Raw genomic sequence first — 8972 nt, 5'->3', positions numbered from 1 at the left:
TCCATTGCAGTGATCAAGTGGGATGATTGATGAGACTATTGTCTGCAGTCATAGGAAAGAGGCTGCTGCAGGAAGGGTACATATGCACTGTGTATTCATCCACAAGTATTTGTATTCACGAAAACTTTACAATATGTAAGTATGTATATGTAATCATCTTCTAGTAAATACCTGAATCTCTTCCTTTTCCACGTTATTAATTTTTTTTATGTTATTTTTAACTTGGAGAATGTAGTAAAACTATCTCTATTGTGCTGGTTTTGTGTGATGGAAAATACTTCAGTACATTAATGTATCGATACATCAAGTAGACTAGGTTCAATACAGAGATAGACTAGCTCGGTACAAGGGTAGACTAAGTCCATGCATGTCTACCCATGTACTGAGCTAGTCTACCTCTGTATTGAACTAGTCTACTTGATGTATCGGTTGTACTGTAGACGATCCCGAAAAGGAAGAGATTATGTTGCAGAATAACAGTACGTCTATTCATTCATAATTCTACATGTACAGAACATAGAAAAATCCTTTCAAAAAAAAAAAAAAAAAAGAACATAGAAAAATAGCTCATTCTTTAGCGAACTGATTCTTCCTTTGTAAATTTAGAAAGTATTTTGAAGGATTGGAGTATCCTCAATTTAAAGACCTATAAATTGAGGTCTCAAGTATCTCAGCTCTAGCAACTACAGCATCATCTTATTTATATTGAATATCCAAATTTGCATCCAATTCCCTCCAGAACTCCCAACCTATGTCTGCTTCAATTGAATCCCGACTGTTGTTTCACCCATGTCTGCATTCAGAGCAGAAAAGGGCAAGATCTATCTTGATTTTTACTTGCACCATGTTTCCTTGGATTAAGCAATCCTTTCTTAAGAACAGTTCCATAGATGATAGCAATTTTGATATCTAAAGTGTTCTTCAAAAGGTCCAACTGCATTTCTTTTTTATTAAGGTCCAACTTCAAAAGGTACCTTTTCCATCTATGACCTTAGATTGCTTAAGGTATATCTAGTTGTATGTTAACATTCCTTTGCATGCTAAATGCAACTTTTAATGTTTGAACATTCCTAATAGAAGCCTATTGTTTTTTGCTCTTTCTGTTTGAACTAAAAAATACGTTGTGATTTGGTTTTTATTGCTAGAATATGGGACATTTAGAAAATGATGAGAAGAGGAGGCAGAATTTAAAGCTGAAACAAAAGAGGTAGTGAATGCTCCATAACATTTACCTCCACAACTTGTATTTGTCCATCAAGTAAATATTACTGTCATAATGTTCTACTCCAAGAAGACTAGTGTTCATTCAATTCAACTCCATTGTTATTTTATTGTAACAGGGACAAAAAGACTTGAAAGAACTTCATTGGGCATTCACAAATTTCTAGCATGATGGTATCGCTGCAGCAGATGGTTATAATATTTTGATGCCTTCAAACATACAGATCACCCTTCCCTCTGATGGTCCTTGAAAGTTTTGGTAGTAGTATGCTTCATCCACTGCGAAGAGTAGATGCATCAGATCATGTTCCAATAATGGGATGGCATGAATGCGTTATGCTGAAGCAATTACATATGAGTTACATTTTGTTCCTCTTTACCCTTTTCTTTCATGCTCTTCATTTTGGGGGGTTTGGTTGTGTATGGAGTAACATCTAAACTCTTTGCCTAAAGCTTTTGTATTACTGAAAGTTTTAAATATCAAGTTTAATTGTCTCATTTCCTACTGGTGCTAGCAGAAACTATATATGAAAATGTAATAAATTTTTGTACCGATGCATGTGTCAAGAACAATGAACAATCAAGGAAACTATGATGCGCAGATATATTAGGTAACTAACTCAGTGCCATTGAGGATAATCCAAGAAAAAAAGGACACATTCACTTCGTTCATTTTTGAACATAAATGATATTCCTTATATATTGAAGTGAATAATGAACCACACAATATTACCGTGAGCTGTCAAAAAACAGACCCTCATAGACTTATTGCTAGAGCCTGGATGAACATGTTGGGAGAAGCAATAACATTGTACATTATCTTTTGGTTTTCAAAGACAAATACTGTCACACCCCAAACCCGGGGTATGACTTAAGGGATCTCAAGCAAGAGAAAATGGAAAACGACCAAGATTGACACAATCTTGGCCCTAAAAGTTGAAGTACCACATTGGAATGGAATTTGTTTTAAAGAAACAAAAGCAACAATAAGCCAAATGACAACTAGACATTAACCAAGCAGCGGAGTGTTTCATTTGAACTCGAATTCTGCAGGTGAAAGAACTGATAAGGCATGAACAGCTTAGCTTTGGGAATTTATTAAAAATCCGTTTGTGTATCAATGATCTTGAAATTTTTCACAATGAAATCTGACATATCAAGGTACAGCATACTAAAATTTCAAGCTAATCGGAGTTCAAAAAATAATGGAAAATAGACTGAACTGTCAGGTTTTAGAAACATATAGCAGCAGCAAAGTCAAATTAGAAAATCCACCAAAAATTCATTGTAAGACCAATTGACACAAGAAATCACTTTTGAAACAACTATTGGAATGTCTAATTCAATATATACAAAGATCAGAGGTTAAATGATTCAAATAGAAGTTCAAATCTCAGCAGAAAGTCGGAGGGTACAGTAAAAATTCAGGAACTTTGCCAAAAGCAGACCAGACATAAGAGAAAAATCACCGAAGATTCCCTATACATCGAAATAAGATTAAACTTTCCAGATCACTTTTAAACTAGTGGAACAGAAACATATTAAAATTTCACGACATTTGGAGATCATTAAGTAGGGAAACACAAGGCTCAAAGTTAACAGATCGACAGCTATCTCAGAAAATTCAGCAAAGCTGTTTTAACCTCAATATGAAATTTTGATTTTAAAGTTGGTTTGTTTTAAGAGTAAACAAGAGAGGCACAACAAAAAGAACAAGCTTACAAGCCAAAAGAATAGCTACTACATTGGAGAGTAAACAAGGGGATACAAAGAGGATACAAGAAGCATTACAAATTTACAACCCCATTTGGCTTTTCATATCCCAGGTAATAACTATACTAAACCAGCTGCAATCTGATTAGATGCATACTTCTAAATGACTAACATGCTAAGTTATCCACTGCAAGTACATCTAAACTTCTGTTTTGAATTAGTCTACAGCTCACCAAAATATCTTGATCTTTCAACAAAAGTCTGCTAGTCAGTGGAGCACTTCCAACTTCACAAACAACTAATCACCACCTAAAATTTAAGGGAAAAGGAATGAGCATAAACAATGCCCTAGTAAGGGTTTTAAAATCAATTTTGAAATCGCATTTGTCTCAAAAATCATTCTACGCCTTCATGAAATGACTTTGAAAGAAGCTCAATTTGAACATGAAAAATATTGACAATTTCTCAAACCACAAAAGCATCATATAGCTGAAATATAAGACATTGCCACAAGGTATGAAAGAGTTTCTTAGACAATGGCAGATACTAAAATTCAATGAAAAACAGCTCTCTAACTTTCCAAATTATAACAGAAGTCATTTCGTAAAAATCAACAATTGGAAGGGAGTGTAGCATACCTTATCGTACCTTATCATACGTACCTTATCATACAGTAATAACTCATCGCATTAACGCCCTCACAAGGGACTTCCCCAAGGAATTTGGGTCATAGTGCCCATAACAATTCAAAGCTCAAGGGTCATTATGCCCGAGCTTTCACAATCATCATCCAAGCTACATACTCACCACTTCCATAACACAAACATACAAATACAGTTTGGATTTCAATACACAAGATCACCAGAAACATAGTTTACTAGCTTTCAAAGATGCAAATCAATTATTGCATGTAGTTTAGGATCTAAAAACAGAGCTTGAAATTGCATAAATCAACAAAGAAGCAGACTAGTTCTTGCCATTATAAACCTTAAACAAAGTAGCCTCTTTTTACTCAATATTGAAACATGGTAAAACATGCAGTTGGTTCGAGGGACCAATACTTTCAAGAACCAAAAGACACCACTTATAAATAGAAACCGACACACACACACCGTACCCAACACTCATGATAACTAATCTTCTCTGTACAGGAGACTTCTGGATTCCTTGTTATGGGGCATCATTCCTGTCAGAATGAAAGGCAAGAAATGTTAAAATTATAATGCTATATCATTTGATAACAAGGAGGAAGAAGAAGATGAATAGCATACCACAGCTAATTCACTAGCTTCTTATGAATTCGTATCAGATTTAAAAAATGACCAAGAAAAAAAAAAGGGTTTTTTACTTCAACAGTGTCTGAACTCTTCGAGGACTTTTAAAATGATACCCGAACTTTCAAAGTTATCAAAGTGATACCTGGACTCTAATTTTCTTGTCAACGGAATACCTACGTCAGAATTCCGTTACGGGTCCGTTAATTTTATCACGTGAGGCGCACGTGTGGCCGTAAAACAGAGCAAAATGGCCTATTTGCCCTCAATTTGTTTTGTTTGGTCTGACCAAGACTTTTTCCCTCCATAAACATATGTAGTTGACCCCTCTCTAACCTTGGCACCTCCGGCGAACTGGACCGTCTCGATTTCCCGCCAACTCCACTCCAATTCCTCAGAGACTTCGTCTCCCAAAACAAGCCCTGCATTATCTCCAACGCCACCCATCACTGGCCGGCCCTCACCCGCTAGACCTCCGACTCCTACCTCACCTCCGCCCTCTCCTCCTCCCACGTGTCCCTCCACCTCACCCCTCACGGCCGCGCCGACGCCCTCGTCCCCTCCCCCCTTTGCTTCGCCTCCGCTCACGTGCAGCGCACGCCCTTCCCCGAAGCCCTCCGCCTCATCACAGCCAAAAACGACGCGTCGTCGTTCGTGGCCTACGCGCAGCAGCAGAACAATTGCTTCCTCTCCGAGTACTCGCCGCTGGCGGCGGACTGCGATCCGCATATATGTTGTAATTAGAAGATCTGATGTTGATTTGATGGCGATTGGGGAGGAAAAAAAAAGAAAAAAAGATGAAGCAGAATTGCAGAACTGCAGAATTAAGCGCAGAAGAAGAAGAAGAAGAAGAAAGGTCGAAGACCAGGAGAGAGATTCTGTTTTGTGTTTAATCTATCACCTAAGAACAGTATAAATATAAAGTTTGTAGAGGTTATAACACTGACAGCTCGTGCTCCAGTGGTGGGGAGTAGGGCTGTTGTGAAAAAGGTTGAGTGTTCGAATCCCATGTGTTGGAAGGTTTTATATATTTTGTTTAATTATTCGGTACCGCCTAAAAAGAGTATAAATACAAAGTTTGGAGGTATTATATCGAGGTTAGTTCGTGCTCCAGTGGTGGGGAGTTAAGGAGTTGTGAGAGAGGTTGGGGGTTCGAATGAGTCTTTCAAGGTTTATATATTTTGTATATTCGGTATCTCTTAAAAAGACTATAAATATAAAGTTTGGAGGCATTATATCGGGACAGTTCGTGCTCCAGTGGTGGGGAGTTGAGTTGTTGTGAGAGAGGTTGGGGGTTCGAATCTCATGCCCTTCAAGTTGGAAGGAATTGAGTTTTTGATCGATTTTAGGGGAAATTGGGATAAAAAGTCTGTTTTGCCCTCACTTTTTTGATCACGTGCGCCTCACATGCCTTCGGCTAACAGACCCGTAACGGAATTCTGACGTAGGTATTTCGTTGATAAGAAAATTAGAGTCCAGGTATCATTTTGATCACTTTGAAAGTTCGGGTATCATTTTAAAAGTACTCGAAGAGTTCAGACACTGTTGAAGTAAAAAACCTAAAAAAAAAATATGAATGGTAATAAGCAACAAGCAAAATCTCATTGTGATAATGTTAACATAGACAACAATTTTCGTCTCTTGTTGCGTCCAAGGATATAAGTGAAAGACCATTGGGTTAAAATTCAAATCCCAGACTTTCCAAACATAAATGAGACCTTGAGCCAATGCAAACAAATAGGGAAAAATTCACCAACGGTGTCTGGACACTTTGGTGACTTTCAGAATGATACCTGAACTCTGAATGTTATCAATGTGATACCTAGACTTTACGTTTCGTATTATCGTCGTACCTCTGGCGAACTTCCGCACGTCTCCCTCAACTGTGAGCACGTGTGACTCACGTGAGCCTAAAAATGAGGGCAAAAAAGACATTCTGCCCTCAGTTTGTTTTAGGAAAAAATTCACCAACGGTGTCTGGACACTTAGGGGACTTTCATAATGATACCTGAACTTACAAAACTATCAATGTGATACCTGGACTCATTTTTTCGTATCAACGTCGTACCTACGACCAATTTCCGTCACGGAGCCGTTAAAATTTGCACGTGAGTAACTTAATGAAGACAAAAAGACCGATTTACCCTCAAAAGTTTTTTTTTTCCTTTTATTTCTTTCTTTCTTTCTTTCTTTATTCTTCTTTCTTTCTCTCTTCTTCTTTTTTGGTTTCTTCTTCCCCTGATTTGAATCATCAAGATTTAAATCATCTTGCTCGTCCGATTCCCACCGCCGATTGCCGATCAAACACCGCCGCTGTATCTCAATCCACCTTCATGCACCGCAGATGTTTATGGTTCCCCCCACTTCAAATCCTACAACAAATTGAAATTGCACTGAGGCTTCGCCGCTCACTCCGAGTTCATCCCCCCCCCGCCGCCGCCGATGACTTAGCCACCACCACTCTCGTTCTCTCCTCCGACCCCCTTTTATACACCATTGATCAGAAACTCAGACCCTGCCAGCCCTCCACTCTCAAATCACAGCTCCAATCCCACCCTGCCATTCTCTCCGTCGTTCCCGACATGCCACACCACCTCCACACCATCCTCACCTGCAACTTCATCGGTCTAGCAGACAACTTCGGCCTCTAGCCAAACTTCGATCAGAAGCAATTGTAGGTAGCCAAAGATTAACAACTTTGGCCTCCACACCATCCTTACCTGCAGAAAATTCGAGCTGTTCTGATTCACCAGCTCCGCCACTCCGCTGCTACCCACCATTGCGCCTCGCCTATTAGCAGACAAAGAACTCGGAGCCTTCACCATCGAGAAATGGAGGCTCGCGTTCTGCGTGTCCTGCGCGGCGGATATCGGCACCGTCGGAGAAGTTGTTGTTTGAACAGAAATTGAGTTCGGGTTCCATGGCGGCAGCTCGTCGATTGCGGCCTTGGCTTTCTTGATGACCCAATCGACGGCCTTGCTGGACCGGTCGTATCCGAGCCTGTCTTGCAAGTCGTAGAATTGAATGGCGGTGTGGGCGGCGAGCCGGACGCTGTGGTCCCTAGGGCTTTTGGCGGTGTAGACCTTGCTGTGGCGGTCCTTCCTGTCGGTGGCCCTTAGAATGTGGCCTCGAGCCTCCACGATTTCGCTGGCGATGGAGGAAGAAGCATTCCTTATACCCAAACCCAATCGAGAAGCAGCGGAGGACGACGTCATTGCGCGGTGGTGGAGGTTGTTGTGGCTCTCCCCCATTTTTCTTCCTACATATTCCATGGTGGGTTCTCCGAAAGCGGTGGTGTTGGCAAGGAGAGAATGAGAGAATAAAGAAACCGAAAAAGAAGAAGAAGAAGAATAAAGAAAGAAAGAAAGAAAAGAAAAGGAAAAAAAAAAACTTTTGAGGGTAAATCAGTCTTTTTGTTTTTATTAAGTAACTCACGTGCATCGCACGTGCAAAATTTAACGACTCAGTGACCGAAATTGGTCGTAGGTACAACGTTGATATGAAAAAATGAGTCCAGGTATCACATTGATAACTTTGTAAGTTCAGGTATCATTCTGAATGTCCCCTAAGTGTCCAGACACCGTTGGTGAATTTTTCTCGAGGGTAAATTGGTCTTTTTGTCTTCATTAAGTGACTCACGTGCATTGCACGTGCAAAATTTAACGGCTCTGTGACGAAAATTGGTCGTAGGTATGACGTTGATATGAAAAAATGAGTCCAGGTATCACATTGATAACTTTGTAAGTTCAGGTATATATCATTCTGAAAGTCCCCTAAGTGTCCAGACACCGTTGGTGAATTTTTCCCCAAACAAATATAAAAGAGTAGAAAAGATGCACCTACAACAGATGAGCCAAGATGCACACCTAATAAGAATGAACAAAACAGAAGAATGATCCATTCCATTATACAACAGGTAAATTAGGAGGGTATGGAGTACAACATCGGGGAGATCGAACGATCTGAAATAGGGATTTTTTGTTTTTTGTTTTGTTTTCTGGAATTAATAAAAATCATATCAAGTCAGCATCAAAGAATCTTGCAAATATATGAATACTGAACGATTACAACACGAAACTAAAAGATGGAGCAAACAAAATTGTATTTGTAGATCTAAAATTAACATGTATGTATCTAAACATCTGCAAATCTTAACAAGGAAACAAAAACAAAAACAAAAAAAGAGTGTTAATGCAATGTTTATTTGATTGGCATTTCCTAAGCACAACAACCAAGAGTCATGTTTTCATGTAATAATTTTCTACTCTTGGATCCTTAGAAGAATGGAATCCTTCAAGCTTCATGCACAACTTTCATCAATCAGGTATGTCTTGCATACATGTACATGCTTGTAAAGTGGTTAGGACTGAATTTGCCTTTGAATCCTATTATAGGATGCGATCCTCTTTACAATCCTATTGTACTGATCTGCGCTGTTTCTGATGGTTTAATCAAAAGCATTCGAACTTTCTTAAATTGTTTTATGGGCTTTTCTAAATGATGATTCTATTTTAATTCATGGTTTTTAAAGGAAGTCATGAAGCCCATGTAGATCAGAAACCCTAGCTCGTCCTCTCCTATATATTTGTTTCTCTTAGGGTTGTTCAAGGTGCGGAACATATCAGAATATTTGGTCGTTGCCTTCTTGAGAGTTTTCTGCCTTTATCTTCAGAAAGCATTGAGCTAAAGTTTCATGTGAGAATCCTTCATAAGCTGTTCCTTGTTTAGCTTTTAAAGGGTTATCAAATCCCAAGCTTTTTCTGT

The 8972-nt window shown here is 39.1% G+C and overlaps 1 long non-coding RNA gene across 1 annotated transcript in view; it reads left to right on the top strand.

The window, feature by feature from the left end:
• Positions 1-1719, top strand: part of LOC133714601 (uncharacterized) — a 64340-nt gene extending 62621 nt beyond the window's left edge. Inside the window, exons 3-4 of the long non-coding RNA XR_009848750.1 lie at positions 1146-1207; positions 1341-1719. This is a non-coding gene — a long non-coding RNA (uncharacterized LOC133714601). The remainder of the gene's footprint in view (positions 1-1145; positions 1208-1340) is intronic.
• The last annotated feature ends 7253 nt before the right edge of the window (positions 1720-8972 follow it).

Source organism: Rosa rugosa, chromosome 6, assembly GCF_958449725.1.
Source record: "Rosa rugosa chromosome 6, drRosRugo1.1, whole genome shotgun sequence".
Lineage (NCBI taxonomy): Eukaryota > Viridiplantae > Streptophyta > Magnoliopsida > Rosales > Rosaceae > Rosa > Rosa rugosa.
The sequence above is the reverse complement of the archived record's forward strand: the minus strand, read 5'-3'. Positions and strand labels throughout refer to the sequence as shown.